Here is a 16332-nt window from a genome sequence, read left to right on the forward strand (position 1 = left end):
CAACGAACGAAATGGCATAGATGCCCTAGCGGCAACTGCTAGCAAAAAGACTAAGTTTTCACTCTAATGGCATATAAAACAACATAATGCTATTCTACACCCCACCAGAATGAAAACAATGGGAACCTTCTCTGTTTACACCTCCGAGGCTTCTACAATTTGCAAGCCATACGGATGCTGAGACTAAGGAAGATGAGGGAATTCTACAATTTACAATTCACGTCCCATCTGCTCAGCGCGGTAAAGTTCCAACGAGAATGGTTCCCTTCATACTCCACACAGAGTAAATGTAAATCAAAAATGAATAACCATTTTCAATTTCGTTGCAAAACGAAAACACAGCCGAACCATATTCTAGTCCAATCAAAAAACTTTTTTTACTTGAACCCAAATTTTTTCAAAAATAAGATAGGTCTGGATCTCGCGTATGAAAAAGAAGTTGATTAATAGCTAGCTGAAAATTTGTTAATAGCTTAAGGGTGTTTAGTCGGATAAACTTTGATATATGGGAACACTGGAACAGGGGCAGTTTTAATTGTGGAACAGGTTAAAAATTTGGAACGGTCACACCACGAAAACGGTACATTTATTTTGTCCGACAGAACAGACTTAAACTCTCCGAACAGAGATTAAACTCTCATGCAAAAATCGGACTGCTATTTATCACCTGTCATAATTCCTGTCATTTGACATATTCTACATGTTCCACTCATTAAAACGTCCATTTTGTGACAAATAGCAGTCTGATTTTTGCATGAGAGTTTAATCTATGTTCAGAGAGTTTAAGTCTGTTCTGTCGGACAAAATACATGTGCCGTTTTCGTGGTCTGACCGTTCCAAATTTTTAACCTGTTCCACAATTAAAACTTCCCCTGTTCCAGTGTTCCCATATATCAAAGTTTGTCCGACTAGACACCCTTAAGCTATAAACAAATTTTCAGCTTGCTATTAATCAACTTTTTTTTCATACGCGGGATCCAGACCTAAGAACTTCGAGCCGGTCACACTTACAGATCATGTAAACAATAAATATTTAAAGTAAATGGTAAAGCGCTAACGATAAATTTTATTTGGGGTACGAAATAGGGGCATAGTTTCACGATTTTTTTTACCAAAAAAAGGGGCCAACTTTATTTAAGCGTAGCTCGTACAGTTTTGGTGCAAGAAACTTTTATAAAAAATAAAAATAAACTTTTTTTGGAAACATTTAATGAGTTTTAATGAGTTTTTCCCGAAAAGTGCTTCATTTGTAATTGGACGAATAAGAATAATTTTTCATGAGCTTCAACTCTGCTTTAACTGTGTCGATAGACTACATGAATAAGTACACCATTTTTTGTATCTTATAAACTACATTTTTGCTACAAATATTTTTTCGATATCTGATATTTAATTCGATAAATACCTATTTTTGAGTTATTTGCGAAAAGCCCGTCTGAAAACGTTGATTTTTTTGTTAAAAAATAAACATTTTCATTCGCAAATGACTTGAAAAGTATTAACATTGATAAAGAAACTCTAGAACAAAAGTTGCTTATAATTTTAAACGTATTTTATATTTTAAACGTATGTTTTTCAACCCAAGGAGGGGTGTCACCCCCCTAAGTAAAAGCAACCAACGGCATAAGTCCAACTTATCGGAAGTGTCGGAAGTGGATTGTAACTAGAACCTAAATCCAAATTGTCAAGCAAATACGTCCGTCGTGACCTGATGCTTTCACTCCAAAACTGCCATTTACTGACTATTTGGTGTATTATGCTTTGTTTATGACGACTTACATTTTTATCTTTACTGGTACCTATAGAATAAAATAGAACACAATTTACTAAATGATTATATTAGTACATAGTATTATTCTGTGAGATGAACAATTTTCTTCGTGCGCTATGTGCTATCAGCGAATATATCTAAAATTTTATTAATTTGGATGGACAACTTCATTTTCAATACTGCACTGCTTATAAAACGTATGTATGCAAATAATATAACAACACATTTTTACATAATATATTAGACGACAAGATGGGGCCCTTGACATATTGGGGCCCCCCGTAAGCTTCATGCTGTGGAGGCGTCTGTTACGCCTCTGGATAATTGTATCGAAATACTAAGCGTAGGTAAAGATTAAAGAGAAAACTCATTTCTAGCTATAGAAATATTATTCTAAAATTCGGCAAATTGCAATTCTCAAATCTTTCAATAGTCACCTACAAAGCATTATAGTTTATGGTCGTCACCATAAAAGTTCGTGATACCGGAAAAGATTAAGTTTCTAGATATGAGATGATACACTTGCCGAATACGCCTATTTAGAAATTTAAGTTATAAATTTAAACACACAAAAAAAATCATATACCTATAACAGATTTTTACATAATATCAGACGACAAGATGGGGCCACTGATCGATTGGGGCCCCCCGCAAGCTTCACGCTGCGGGGGCCTCTGTTACGCCCCTGATTATATTTTTTACTAATTAAAATGAAAAGGTCGTAGAGAAAGTATAGTATACTACTCGCATGTAATAGCTATTATTCACTCTGATAAATTACCACACTCGACTTCGGCTCCTGTCGCTTCTTCATCATCGTGATTAATAGCCATCATTACATGCTCATTGAATAATATCCTATTATTTATTACATTTCTACGCCTTCCGTTGTGAGATTTTCAAAAATATCAGTATTGTCTTAGAAAGCAATATTGGGTAATTCCAATGTTTTTAAAAATTTTGTATCGAGGATTGTATACATTTTAGTCTTACAACAAGAAATGAGGTTTTTTTTAATAATTTTTGGCATTCAATGTTTTCAAATAGTAAGCGAAATATCAAAAATTGTGTCTTTAGGTGGGACAGTTCGTGATTCAAATCATATTTTTTCTTTATTCCAAAAAAAGTTGATTAATAGTAAGCTGAAAATTTGTTAATAGATTAACGGTGTCTAGTCGGACAAACTTTGATGAACGGGAACACTAGAACACGGGAAGTTTTAATTGTGGAACAGCTTAAAAATTTGGAGCGTCAGATTGCGAAAAAGGCCCATGTATTTTGTCGGACAGAACTTCCAATTGATTTGTTACCGGTTCAATAAACTCTCATGCAAAAATCAGACTGCTATTTATTACCTGTCTCTTGACATGTTCTTCGTGAAAATGCCCAGTTGGTGATAAATACCAGTATGATTTTTGCATGACAGTTTAATGAAATGGCAACAAATCAATTGGAAGTTCTGTCCGACAAAATACATGGAACGTTTTCATAGTCCGACGTTCCAAATCTTTAACCTATTCCACGATTAAAACTTTTCCTGTTCCAGTGTTTCCGTACATCAAAGTTTTTCCGACTAGACACCGTTAAGCTATTAACAAATTTTCATCTTGATATTAATCAACCTTTTTTTTGTGCACGGGATCCAGGCCTAAAAACCTGGCGTCGTTTAAATATGCGCTCACCGCTGTTAAAACAGTTCTGTGGATGATAGTTTTTTGGGGCTCATCCAACATAATAGGATTTCCTCCCATTGCAAGTAGACTAATTATTGATATACATAAAAACAATATTATACTAAATCATCAGTTTGGTTTTCGCCAAAACCACGGCACAACTGAATAAGTGCATAGAGTGGTAGAAAAGATACAATCAGCTTTCCAGGAAAAGAGCTATTGCAATGCCATTTTCCTGGATGTAAGTCAAGCATTTGACAAGGTCTGGCATCCATGATTGTTATTCAAACTGAAGAAAGAAATCTCTCAGCCGCTATATACAATACTAAAATCATATCTCGTAGAAAGGATATTTTACACAAGGTACGAAGAAAGTGTGTCTAAAGTTGTGCTCACGACGAGGCGCCGACCCTCGCTCCCTGGTATCCCTCGTACTGCTCGTACCATATTATCGATCGCCAGATGCATTATTTTAAATGCGAGCGTTCACCAAAATGAAGAGTAGGATACTAAGCTCTAGGCTAGGATACGATGCGATGGTCTCCGTAGTGAACAAACCCTCATAAATGCTGGGGTCCCGCAAGGCAGCGTCTTGGGACCAATTCTCTACACAATCTTTACAGCTGATTTCCAAACTGCACAAGAATCTACAATCGCAAATTCGCAGATGACACTGCAATTCTGGTAAAAAATCCAGATCCCATACAGGTAGCTGAAATATTGCAACAAAACATACATCTAATTGAAATATGGGCTAAGAAATGGAAGATAAAAATCAATGAAGCAAAATGAGTTAACGTAGTATTCACTAAATGTCACAAAGAAACACCGACTATCCTAATCCATAACAGGAACTTTCCTAAAAATGATACTGAAAAATATTTTGGATTACACATTGACAAGGGGCTAACATAGATAACACACATCTGGATCAAGAGGAAGCAATTAGGAATAAAATTTAAAAGCACTATTGGTTACTCGGCTGAAAATCCACCTTATCTTTAACTAACAAAATCATCATCATCATCAGCCTCTCTCAATTCACTGCTGGACATAGGCCTCCCCTGTTTGTCTCCAAAGTGTTCTATCTTGTGCTTTTTGTATCCAGTTTTTTGTTGTCTTTCGTAAGTCGTCTTGCCATCGTATTGGTGGTCTTCCTCTGCTACGTTTATCGGCTCTTGGTCTCCATTCAACTAGTTTGCGAGTCCATCTTCCGTCCTTCATTCTGGCAACGTGTCCAGCCCATTTCCATTTTAAGTTACAGCTTCTTTCAATGACGTCTATGACTTTGGTCTTAGCTCGTAGATCTTCGTTTCTAATCCTGTCTTGCAGAGTGGCCCCTATCATTGATCGCTCCATTCTTCTCTGCGCTACTCTTAGTTTTTAAAACTAAAAACTAACAAAATATTAGTGTATAAAGCAATCATCCGTCCTATCTGGACCTACGAGATTGAACTGTGGGGAACTGCAGCATACAGCAACCTAGCAATACTCGAGCGATTTCAATCCAAGATTCTTCGTACTATCACAAATGCACCGTGGTTCATTCCAAATGCAGAAAGTTACATGGACTTGAAGATCAAGACAGTGAAGCAGATGATCGTCAAATGCAGTGATAAATATTTTAAACTACTGGAAAAGCACCCCAACGAATTAGCAGTGAATTTATTGGACAACTCTACACAACTAAATAGACTCAACATTAGAACTCCTCTTGACTTGCTATTTAGAAAATAAGTGTTTTAAATTGTTTAAAGTTTTAAGTGAAAATAAGCGACTTAGGTTAGTTATTAGTAATAAACCCACTAGGAGTTGATAGTCATTGGACTAAAACTCCTCTCACATTTAGTTCGTTTAACAAAAATGCTTAGTGTTATTAAGTGATGTTACTTATTGTATTTTAAAACAATTAAAAAAAGGATTTCTTCCGCGCTGATCTATATTTGGAAGCTTTAAGATATTTGTCAGATATATTGCACACAATATGCACAAGAGTGAATTATTACCGAGGGCCGAAAGTCCCTTAAAACATCTACATACAAAATTTATTTTAATAAGTTACAGGGGTGAAAAACTAAGAAAATTTAGTGTGATTTTAATTTCAAATATCTCATTCAAAAGAATATTTTTACTTTTTGGTTATTCTAAAAAGAAGAATCACAGGAAAACTATGTAACAAATAATAGAAGCTTTTGGAAAACAATCAAACATATGAAGAAAGGAAAATATAAAGAAATAACAGCCGTAAGAAATACAACAAACCAAATCCAGACAAATCCAGCACAGATAGCTAAAGTATGGAAAGAATACTATGAAAACAAATTTAGAAATGAAACAATAGATGACAGAAATGAAATATATCAAGATAACGAGAACAAAGAATTAGAGAAAATAAGTAGGGAAGAAGTAATACAGTAAGTATCAAACGTAAAAATAGGTAAAGCTGGAGGGGATGATGACCTAGACCCGGAAATGGTCAAGTACATGAGAGAAGAAGAGATAAACTGGTTGTTGAAAATATACAAAGAGGCATGGGAAAAGGAGCAAATCCCAAAAGAGTGCAAAGAAACCTTAAAGTGCTAATATACAAAAAGGGAGAACACGTCAACTACGAAAATTATATAGCAATATGTTTATCATCTGTATGTTTTAAAATATACACGAAAATAGTAGAGAAGAGGCTAAGACAAGACGTAGAAAAAGAACTGGGAGAAGAACAAGCAGCGTTTAGACCAGAAAGAATGACAACCGAAAACATTTACATCATTGGAAATATCATAGAAAGAAGTATGGACTCGGAGGGAAAGCTCATTCTGGCATTCATAGATCTAAGGGCAGCATTCGACTTTATAGAAAGAAAAATTATATGAAAATGCTTGCAGAACATGAAAGTACCAATTACACTGATAAATAATTGAAAATTTAGCCGGTCCGGAATAAGAATGACGTAACTGCAAATGTCCAAATTGTTCGGGAGAGCAAAAAAACGATTTTTAAATATTTAAAATAGGAATTAAATGAGGACTACTCGTCCTGAGCATCGGTATGGCGTTTATTCTCACAATGAAGACTTTTATTATTTTTATACCTATTGGTCCAAATTTCATTATCTTAATTAAATCCTCCCATTTTCAACCCTTTTTACAGTTACGTCATTCTTCATCTAAAATTTTTTAAATATTTAAAATAGTGATTAAATAAAGAGTAACCGTCCGGAGTATCGGTATGGCGTTTATTCTTACAATGATGGCCTTTAGTTTCATCCCTATTAGTTCGCATTTCATTATCTTAATATAATCCCCACATTTTCAACCATATCTACAGTTGCGTCATTCTTGTTCTTAAAATTTTGCTGTAAAAAAACTATTTTTAAATACATAGTTAGTATGGCGTTTATAGTGGCTTAGCACATAGTTACAGTTCTGTCGCTTTTGTATCATCTGTAGATAGTATTTTAGAAGTTAATTACGCAATAAACATGAATTGACAAATTTTGCAGTCTTGTCATTCTTATTCCGGACTGGCGATATATACAGAGTAGTAAAAGGACGTATACAGATAGCAGGAGAAAAATCTGAAGAATTCAATTTAGAAGGAGGTATCAAACAAGGAGACAGTCTTAGTCCGGTAATACAGTATGCGGCAAAATAAACAGTACTGAAATGAATATTGAAATGTTTATGATTATTTATATATCTACATATAATACATGTTATAGCCTTGTAAACATCATTCATGACGACGCACGTTCCCGATAAAACAGATGTTAAAGATGCCAGTGGCGGATCTACGGGGAGGGAAAATGAGTAAATTTCCACCCTAACAATGTTCAAAATTAAAGAAAAAAATTGTTCAAACATAAAAATATACTTATAAGCTCAGATGAAACCGAAACCACAGAAAGACAAACTCAACCCAATAAACACGCTAGTTAGGAAAATTAAGGGAAATTAATGCCTATAAGTTATTATTTCTAGTGGAATATTATTATTATTTCTATTATTTACAGTGGAGCAGCAAAAGAAAACAGGGCCAAAGAAGGTGTAGCATTACTAATATATCAAAAATACCAAAATCACATCAAAGAGTGTCAATATATATCGGAAAGAATGGTCACATCAAAAATTAGAATGGAAAAGGAGAGACCTGAACATCATCGGAGTATACGACCCAGAAAATAACAAGCCTCAAACAAAAAGGTAAATCTTTTATGACGAATTAGAACAAGTAGTAGATCAAGTTAGAGGGAAGATGATAATACTGGGGGATTTTAACGCTCGAATAGGTAACCAAGTAATACCCGGAATTAAGCAAAAAACACAATGAAAATGTTAAAAACGAAAATGGAGAACTGATGATAAACTTCTGCACAAATAACGAACTTAGAATAAACAACACATTTTTTGACCACAAAGACCAACACAAATATAAATTCAATAACACCCGTGGACAAAGATCTATGATAGATTATGTTGTAACCAACAGAGTTATACATCCATCAAAACTAATCGACGTAAGATGCCTCAACTCAGCAGATGTAGGTAGCGACCATAGCCTAGTATTATGTAAAATAGGAATCATTATGAAATATTTCACACCTAAGAGGGCAGCACCAACACAAACAAAAATCAAAGTCGAAGGACTACATACGGAATCCACGGAATACTTATACAGGAAAAGAATATCAGAGAAGATTGCTGAGAATGGAATATTAGAAAACGATAACATCGATGAAAGCTGGCAAAAACTCAAAAATAACAGAATCGACGCTGCAACAGAATCACTTGGAGAGAGAAAACTAACGAATACTCACATATTAAAGAAGAAAACCCCGTGGTATAGAGAGAAAGTTAAGATAAAATGCGAAGAAAAGAAGAAAGCCTTTTTACAATACAGAACAAAACAAACACAACAGGCATCATACAACTACTACAAACGAATCAGAAACGAAACGAATACTTTAGTGAGACAAATAAAAAGGGAGCACTGGCAGAGTTTCTGCACTGGCAGAGCAAAACACACGGAACACGTCTTCTACAGAACACAAAAAGAAGTATGGAGAATGATCAGAGGGCAAAGAAAGGAGATGAACGAATTAATAAAAGCGAAACACATTCAGAAGGAAACATGGGCAGACTACTTCCGATCTCTATTTACTAAAGGCGACGATAATGAACCACCAACACCTGAAGTTACGACAAACGAAGAAATAAACATCGAGGAAGGATATGTAAAGGAAGCATTAAGAAAATTAAAAAATAGGAAATCTCCAGGAGAGGACAGAATATCGAACGAACTCCTAAAGTACGGAGAACAAGATCTAACTAAACAACTATTAAAACTAATACAAAATATAATAGAACAAATCAGAATATCACAAGAATGGAGATTAAGCATCCTAATAACTCTCTTCAAAAAAGGAGACAAATCAGACCCGGAGAATTACAGAGGGATTAACTTATTAAACGCAACACTAAAATTAACAACAAAAGTGATAAAAAACACATTGAATGAAATTATAACATTAGCAGAAGAACAACAAGGTTTTAGGTCGGGAAGGTCATGCACTGACGCTATATTTATAATGAGGCAAGTTCAAGAGAAATCGTTGGAATACAACAAACCGGCATATTTATGTTTCGCGGACCTTAAGAAAGCATTTGACAGGGTCACATTAAAGGACGTTATTTACTTGTTAATCTCTCGAGAGGTACCTCTGAGAATGATTAAAACGATAGAAAAAATCTACCAGAACAACACAATAAAAGTAAAAGTGGAAGATGAACTAACTGACCCAATTGATGCCGGCAATGGGATAAGACTCCTTGAGTCCTTTATTGTTCAACCTGATCATGGATGAAATAATAGAAAAAGTAAGAACTAAAAAAGGATATCAAATGGGAGAAAAACAACTTAAAATAATCTGCTATGCGGACGATGCAATACTAATCTCTCGAAGTGAAGATGACTCACAACGTATGCTGCACCAATTCAACATAATCGCCAGAAAATTTAACATGTTAATTTCCTCAAAAAAAAAAGACAAAATACATGGTTATAACAGCAGATCCAATAAGATGTAAATTGGAGCTTGAAGGTCAGATAATAGAACAAGTGATGGAGTTTAAATATCTAGGCATCACACTATCTAGCTACGGAAGGCTCGAAACAGAAATGGAAGCTCACGTAAATAGAGCAAACAGAGCCGCAGGTTGCCTGAATGACACAATATGGAGAAATAAAAATATCGGAAAAGAAATGAAAGGCAGAATTTACAAAACAGTCATCAGACCAATAATGACATACGCGGCAGAAACACGACCCGACACAGAGAGGACAAAAAGATTGCTCGAAACAGTGGAGATGAAAACCCTTCGAAAAATCGATGGTAAGACTCTATGGGACAGAGCTAGAAGTACAGATATACGACGGAGATGCAAGGATAACATTAATAACTGGGTAAGAAACAGAAGAATAGAATGGAATGACCACATAAGCCGAATGACAACAAATAGGGCAGTCAGGACAGCGAGAGACGGCTCCCCAATAGGAAGACGATCAGTGGGAAGACCACGAAAACGATGGAACGAAAACTTAGTAGAGGCACATTGAAAAAACAGACAGAGTCATGTCTATACAAAAAGAAGAAGAAGAAGAACAAGTTATTATTTATGTCTTTTATGTAACCTAAGTTTATCTTTTTTATGTCTTTTGGTTGGTTTTTCATTGAAAGTTCCCCCTATGGCAACTTTTCCCTCCCAAGGCAAATTTCTAGATCCACCACTGCCTCTGGCACGAAAAAATCTTTAATTCTAGTCCTCAAATCGTAAATGGTAGACGGTGACCCCTTCAGAATTCCTCATATGTACGCATCTGGTGGTGTTAGTTCTGGTGAGTGGCAGCTCCAAAAATGATCGCACAGTATTCGAAAAGACTCCCTGGCAGTGTGACAAATTATCTCGTCCTGCTGAAACCATTGTTGATTTTAAGCTTGGACAATTTTCGTTACCTTTTCCGTATGGCCGAAAATAGTACTCCACTATAAAAATTTTTACTGCAAAACTGAGAACCATCCTGAAGTATCTAACATTGACATGATATTGACAAACATTATAACAACGTTCAGAAACCACTCAATACGTTTCGGCAAATGACACATACAAATTTGATGCATACGAATTTCAGTACTGTTTATTTTGCTGCATACCGTATTCATAATAGTCATGAACGAATTGACTAGAAATGCTGGAGAAAGAACGAACCAAATACAGACAATAATAGGTTACCAAAGATTACAGCCAATAAAAATAGAAGCCTTATTGTATGAGGATGACATAATCCTTATAGCAGATTCCGTGACAAAAATGCAAAAACTTATAACCGTATGGACAGAAGAAATAGACAAATTAAAAATGGAAATAAACATTGAGGAAAGTAAAATAATGGTCACCGGCGAAAAGAAAGAAAATAAAATAAATATAAAATGCAAAAACACTTAACTGGAAATAGTTACCTCATGTGATTATCTTGGAAGTATAATTACCAATGATGGGAAAATAGACCTAGAAATAACTAACAGAACTAAAAAATCAAAAAACTGTACTACGCACTAGCACTAGTTCTGAGGAAAAAAGAATTGTCCCACGAAACAAAAATTAAAATATTATATAATACGATTGTGATACCGACGATACTGTGTACGAGCGAAAATTGGACTTTACAGAAAAAGCATAATAGTAGGATAAATGTAATTGACATGAGACTTCTACGAGCTATGGCCGGAAATACCAAATGGGATAGAATAAGAAATGAGGCAATAGGAGGCATAACTAAACAGGAACCAATAATGAATAAAATAATAAAGAGACAATTAAACTGGTATGGACATCTGATGATAATGAAACCTAGTAGACTAACAAGGAAAATTCACGAAACAAGGAATATAACAAAAAAGAAAAAAGGCAGACCGAGGGAAAAATGGATACAGCTAATAGTAGATTCGGGAAAAATTAAACAGAAAACGCTTTAAGAAATAACTAATAGTACAAGACAGAAAAGAATGGAAGAGATGGGTAAATATGTAGCTAAATAAACCCAAATCCGACACCTGAAAGGGTATAAGGAAGGGAAGAAAGAAAGAAAGAATCTTGAGTAGTTGATAATTATATTTTTACTAATTAAATAAAAAAGGTCGTAGAAAAAGTAAAGTATTCTCTTCGCATCTAATGGCTATTACCCACTCTCATGAATTACGCAAACTTCATCATCGTGATTAATAGCCATCATTAGATGCTCGTTGAATAATACGGAGTAACCTAGTTAAGTCCCAGAATTTTTAATCCGTCTTTCCAATGGCCGAGTTGAGTCCCGAAGATGGGTACATTGAGTCCCGTGCCTACCTGGAGCTTCATGCCTAGTCCAGGAACCGAAGCTTTTCACCCCGCAATTTTTACAGAATGGATCGATTTGCTTGAAAATTTGAGAATAAATAGTGGATAGTCCAAGGATCAAAATCTATATGATACCGAAAGGCGCTTTTATTATGGGGGTGGTTGCCACCCCATCTCGGGGGTGGAAATTTTTTATTATATTTTGACAGCAAAAGTTGATACAAACATTCATTCTAAGCAAAAAATGTGGTATACATTTTTTTGATAAAACTAATAGTTTTCGATTTATTCGCTATCGAAAGTGTTAGTTTTGTATGGAAAAAATCAATGTTCTTCTATAGTATACTCATTTACTATTCACTCAATTTTTGTCGTAGAAAAAAATTTTTTACACCAAGTTCTTAAGAATTAAATAACCTACAATTTCATTCTTAAACATTTCTTCTTATCTTTGATGCTAATCTTTCTATTCTGAAGAAAATGGCATTTTTTACAAAACTAAAAAAATTCTTTATCCGCTTTTAACTTGTTTTTTAAAAACTAATCATTTTAAGCCAGTCAAACTTCTAGAATCTATTAATAATACACAAATAAAGAAGACTGAATAAGACCAATGCCTAAAAACACCGCTAACTTGCATTATTATGCTTACAATTGGATTTCTTCTTTTTTTTCTCAAAAAAATATGTTGATTTTTTAACCGTAACTTTTTTATTTTGTATCTTAGAAAGTTTGCTATAAAAGAATTTTCTAGGTTTTTACAAGATATACAAGCCTGTTAATATTAGATATTAGTAAAATGCTTAGTCACAAAAAGAGGTGACTTTGAAAGGGTTGGTAAAGGTGGTTTTTGCATGCTATTACAAGTTTTAATTGTCAATAGCTCACTTAATTTTTGTCATAGAAAAATTTTTTTCATACCAAATTCTTGGGAATTAAATTAGCTACAATTTAATATTTGCACATTTTTTCACATCTCTGATGCTAATCTTTCTATTCAGAAGAAAAGGCCATTTTTTCCGAACTACAAAAATTCGTTAATCGCTGTTAACTTCATTTTTTTTAAAACGAATCATTCTAAGTCGGTCAAACTTCTTGAACTTATTAATAATACATAAATAAATAAGACCAAATAAGGTCACTGACTAGTTGTAATTAGGGTGGTGATTACGGGGTTGCTTCCGACCACTTTTGCGCTGAAAAAATAGGGACTGACATTCTTTTCATTATAAGTCACTTAATTTTTGAGCTAAAGACATTTTTTTATTTCTAGAGATACATATTATATTTTTAAATTCTTTAAATTAGTTTTAACAAGTTATTCTCGAAAAATGCATATTTTTCCCGTCTTTTGACTTTGAAACTACAATATTTAACATTTGACAAAGGAGAGCTAACATATAATAAAGTATATCTTGATTACTGTTGGTCTTAAAGAAAATTAAAAAAGACGATTTTGTTTATTTTTTCAAATAGTACATTTTTGTTAAGTAAGGTTGTTTTGATAAAACGAAAACTTTTGGAGTTATTAGCACAAACCTGATTAAAAACATTGATTTTTCGATATAATACCAACACTTTCGATAGCGAATAAATCGAAAACTATTAATTTTATCAAAAAAATGTATAGAACATGTTTTGCTTAGAATGAACGTTTTACCAACTTTTGTGGTCAAAATATAATTAAAAATTTCCACCCCCGATAGAGGGTGGCAACCACCCCCATGGTAAAAGCGCCTTTCGGCATCATATAGATTTTGATCCTTGGACTATCCACTACTTATTTTCAAATTTTCAAGCAAATCGATCCATTCTGTAAAAATTGCGAGGTTTTGTCCTATTTCAAGCTTCATTACTTGGACTAGTAGGTACACAAGTCGGTGTACGTAATTATTTCTAGGAATTAGAAAGCAATAATTTTGGTTTATAACATATAATTTTATTACGAAAATGTATACCTAAAATATTTACAGTCAATATAACCTACAATTACATGCTAAATCATTTAGTTAACTATTCTAAATTTTTCATCTACCATTTTGTGGAAATCAAATTTTGATATTAATCTATTATTTAATTTGAAAATTTACATCTAAAAGTACACCTGCATTTTTTTGGATGTACTTAAGAATTTTTGCAGAATAATTTTTTTTACATTTTTTGTACGCATATAATTTTAACATACGTTTCACTTTGAAAGTCTATTAGAACTGCTAAAAGTTGAAAAATATGAGGATGAGCCTGGAATAAAAACTCTCACATGCGTTCGTCCTCCGCTGTAAACTGATGGACTCATTCACCCATATCTCTGGCAGAAACTTAGCCGATTTTGATACATAATTATCGACCAGATAGTCCGCAAATTCCACTATCCTATGATTTTGTAGCTGTATTGATGACAAATCTTTAACTAACAAAACAATCTCCTACATCTTCTGGACAAAGAAAAAAATCATTAAAATTACAACAGTGTGGCATATTGGAAATCAGTAAAAACACCAAAAACAAAAACACACATATACATCATTATCATAAAAAAAGATTCAAATATGTCAAATATGACTATTTACTAGGACTGTCCTAAATGAAATCGGCAGCCCTTCTATGAAACATTGGGTGCGTTCGGACGACCACAGCGGCTGACTGCCAGCAGAAATCGGCTGAGTGGTTGTATCCAGCCGTGATAGGGAAAGCTTAGTAAATCTCTCAGCGGCTGGCTTCCAGCGGTGACGTCTGACAGCTACTGCTGGCTCAGCTGTCCAGCCGCTGTGGTCGTCTGAACGCACCCATTATTCCAAACCTCAGTGACACTTTGCTGAATTGCTTCTTCAAAATCTGCAAATAGTGTTTTTAAGGGGAAAGGCGCAAAATGTCGCCTGTCAAAATTTTCAATGTGTTTTAAATGCATTCATTTTTTTCGAATCCATTTTCGAAAATTAATAAATATTTTTGAAAAATTTAAACGCAGAATGAAACATTACATTATTACTGAGGGCCAAAAGTCCCTGAAAGCTTCTATAATGTTTATTTTAATAAGTTACAGGGGTGAAAATAAAAGAGAAAATTTAGTGTGATTTTAATTGAAAATGTTTTATTCAAAAGAAACTTTTTATTTATTCTAAGAGACTTTCGGCCTTCGGTAATAACGTAATCTTTCATTCTGCTTTTAAATATTTCAAAAATACTTATTAGTTTTCTCAGGAATCGAAAAAAAAATGAATACATTCAAAACACATTGACAGTTTTGACAGGCAACATTTTGCGCCTTTCTCCTTAAGCGAGTTGTTTTATTGCATTTACCAGTTTTTTTTATCGTAAACAGATAGGTCGCACTATACTAAATATTGACTATACCATGAATTCATAACCAATAAAATCATTTCATTCCTCCATTCCAGACAACATTTCTAAATATGCTTAAGTACAACTACTTCAAATTAAAAAGCTATTAAAACGTTATTAGAAGAATTACGATGCCAGGGACTCAATTCGACCATCTAAATATTTTGACCCTTCTTAATTTAGGTATATGGGACTCAATTTACCTATGCCCGAATAATATACTATTATTTTTATTACATTTTTACGCCTTCTATTGTGATCTTTTGCAATAATATCACTAATATCAGTATTGTCTTAGACAGTAATATTGGGTAATTCCGATGTTATATTAAAAATTTTGATATATATATTTGATGATAAGTGGGACAATTTATGATTCAAATTATATTTTCACTTGATTCCAAACATCGTTTAAATATGCACTAATCGCTGTCGTTGCCGTCGAAAGGTAATTTTTGTCATTTAAACCTATTTTCAACAGACGACACGTTTTACTCTAAGAAACTAGAATATATAAATAAAAGTGACATGTTGACGATATCAAACACATATTATTCTATTTTTTATGGTTAGCCAAACTATAATTTCGAAGAAACTTTTTGCCGCACTATATTTCCGAATTAAGTGTAGATAATAACATCCCCATGATATTATCCTCTTCTCTCTGTTAACACTCGTTCTGTGGATGATAGTTTTTTGGGGCTCATCCAACATAATAGGATTTCCTTTGAGCTGATTTATATTTGGAAGTTTTATGACATTTGTCAGTTTTATTGCGCACAATATGCATAAGATTGAATTATTACCGAGGGCCGAAAGTCCCTGAAAACATATATAATGTTTATTTTAATAAAATAAATTAGAGGGGTGAAAAAAAAAAGAAAATTTAGTGTGATTTTTAATTTCAAATATCTCATTTAAAAGAAACTTTTTGGTTATTCTAAGTGACTTTTGGACCTCGGTAATAATGTAATCTTTCATTCTGCGTTTACATTTTTCAAAAATACTTTTTCAAAATTAGTTTTCTCCGGACTCTAAAAAGATTATATATATTGACGCGAAATTTTGCGCCTACACCCTCAAATTAACAATAATTCAGTTTTGAAAAACAAATTTCATTCATGACGTAGACGCATCTTTCTTATATCAAGTTAAA

The 16332-nt window shown here is 33.7% G+C and overlaps 1 protein-coding gene across 1 annotated transcript in view; it reads left to right on the top strand.

Moving 5' to 3' along the window:
* The window catches only part of LOC114336488 (facilitated trehalose transporter Tret1), an 82103-nt gene that overhangs the window by 30745 nt on the left and 35026 nt on the right, over positions 1 to 16332 (top strand). The gene's annotated exons all lie outside the window — the stretch shown is intronic.

This window comes from Diabrotica virgifera, chromosome 6, assembly GCF_917563875.1.
Source record: "Diabrotica virgifera virgifera chromosome 6, PGI_DIABVI_V3a".
In the NCBI taxonomy this organism is placed as follows: domain Eukaryota; kingdom Metazoa; phylum Arthropoda; class Insecta; order Coleoptera; family Chrysomelidae; genus Diabrotica; species Diabrotica virgifera.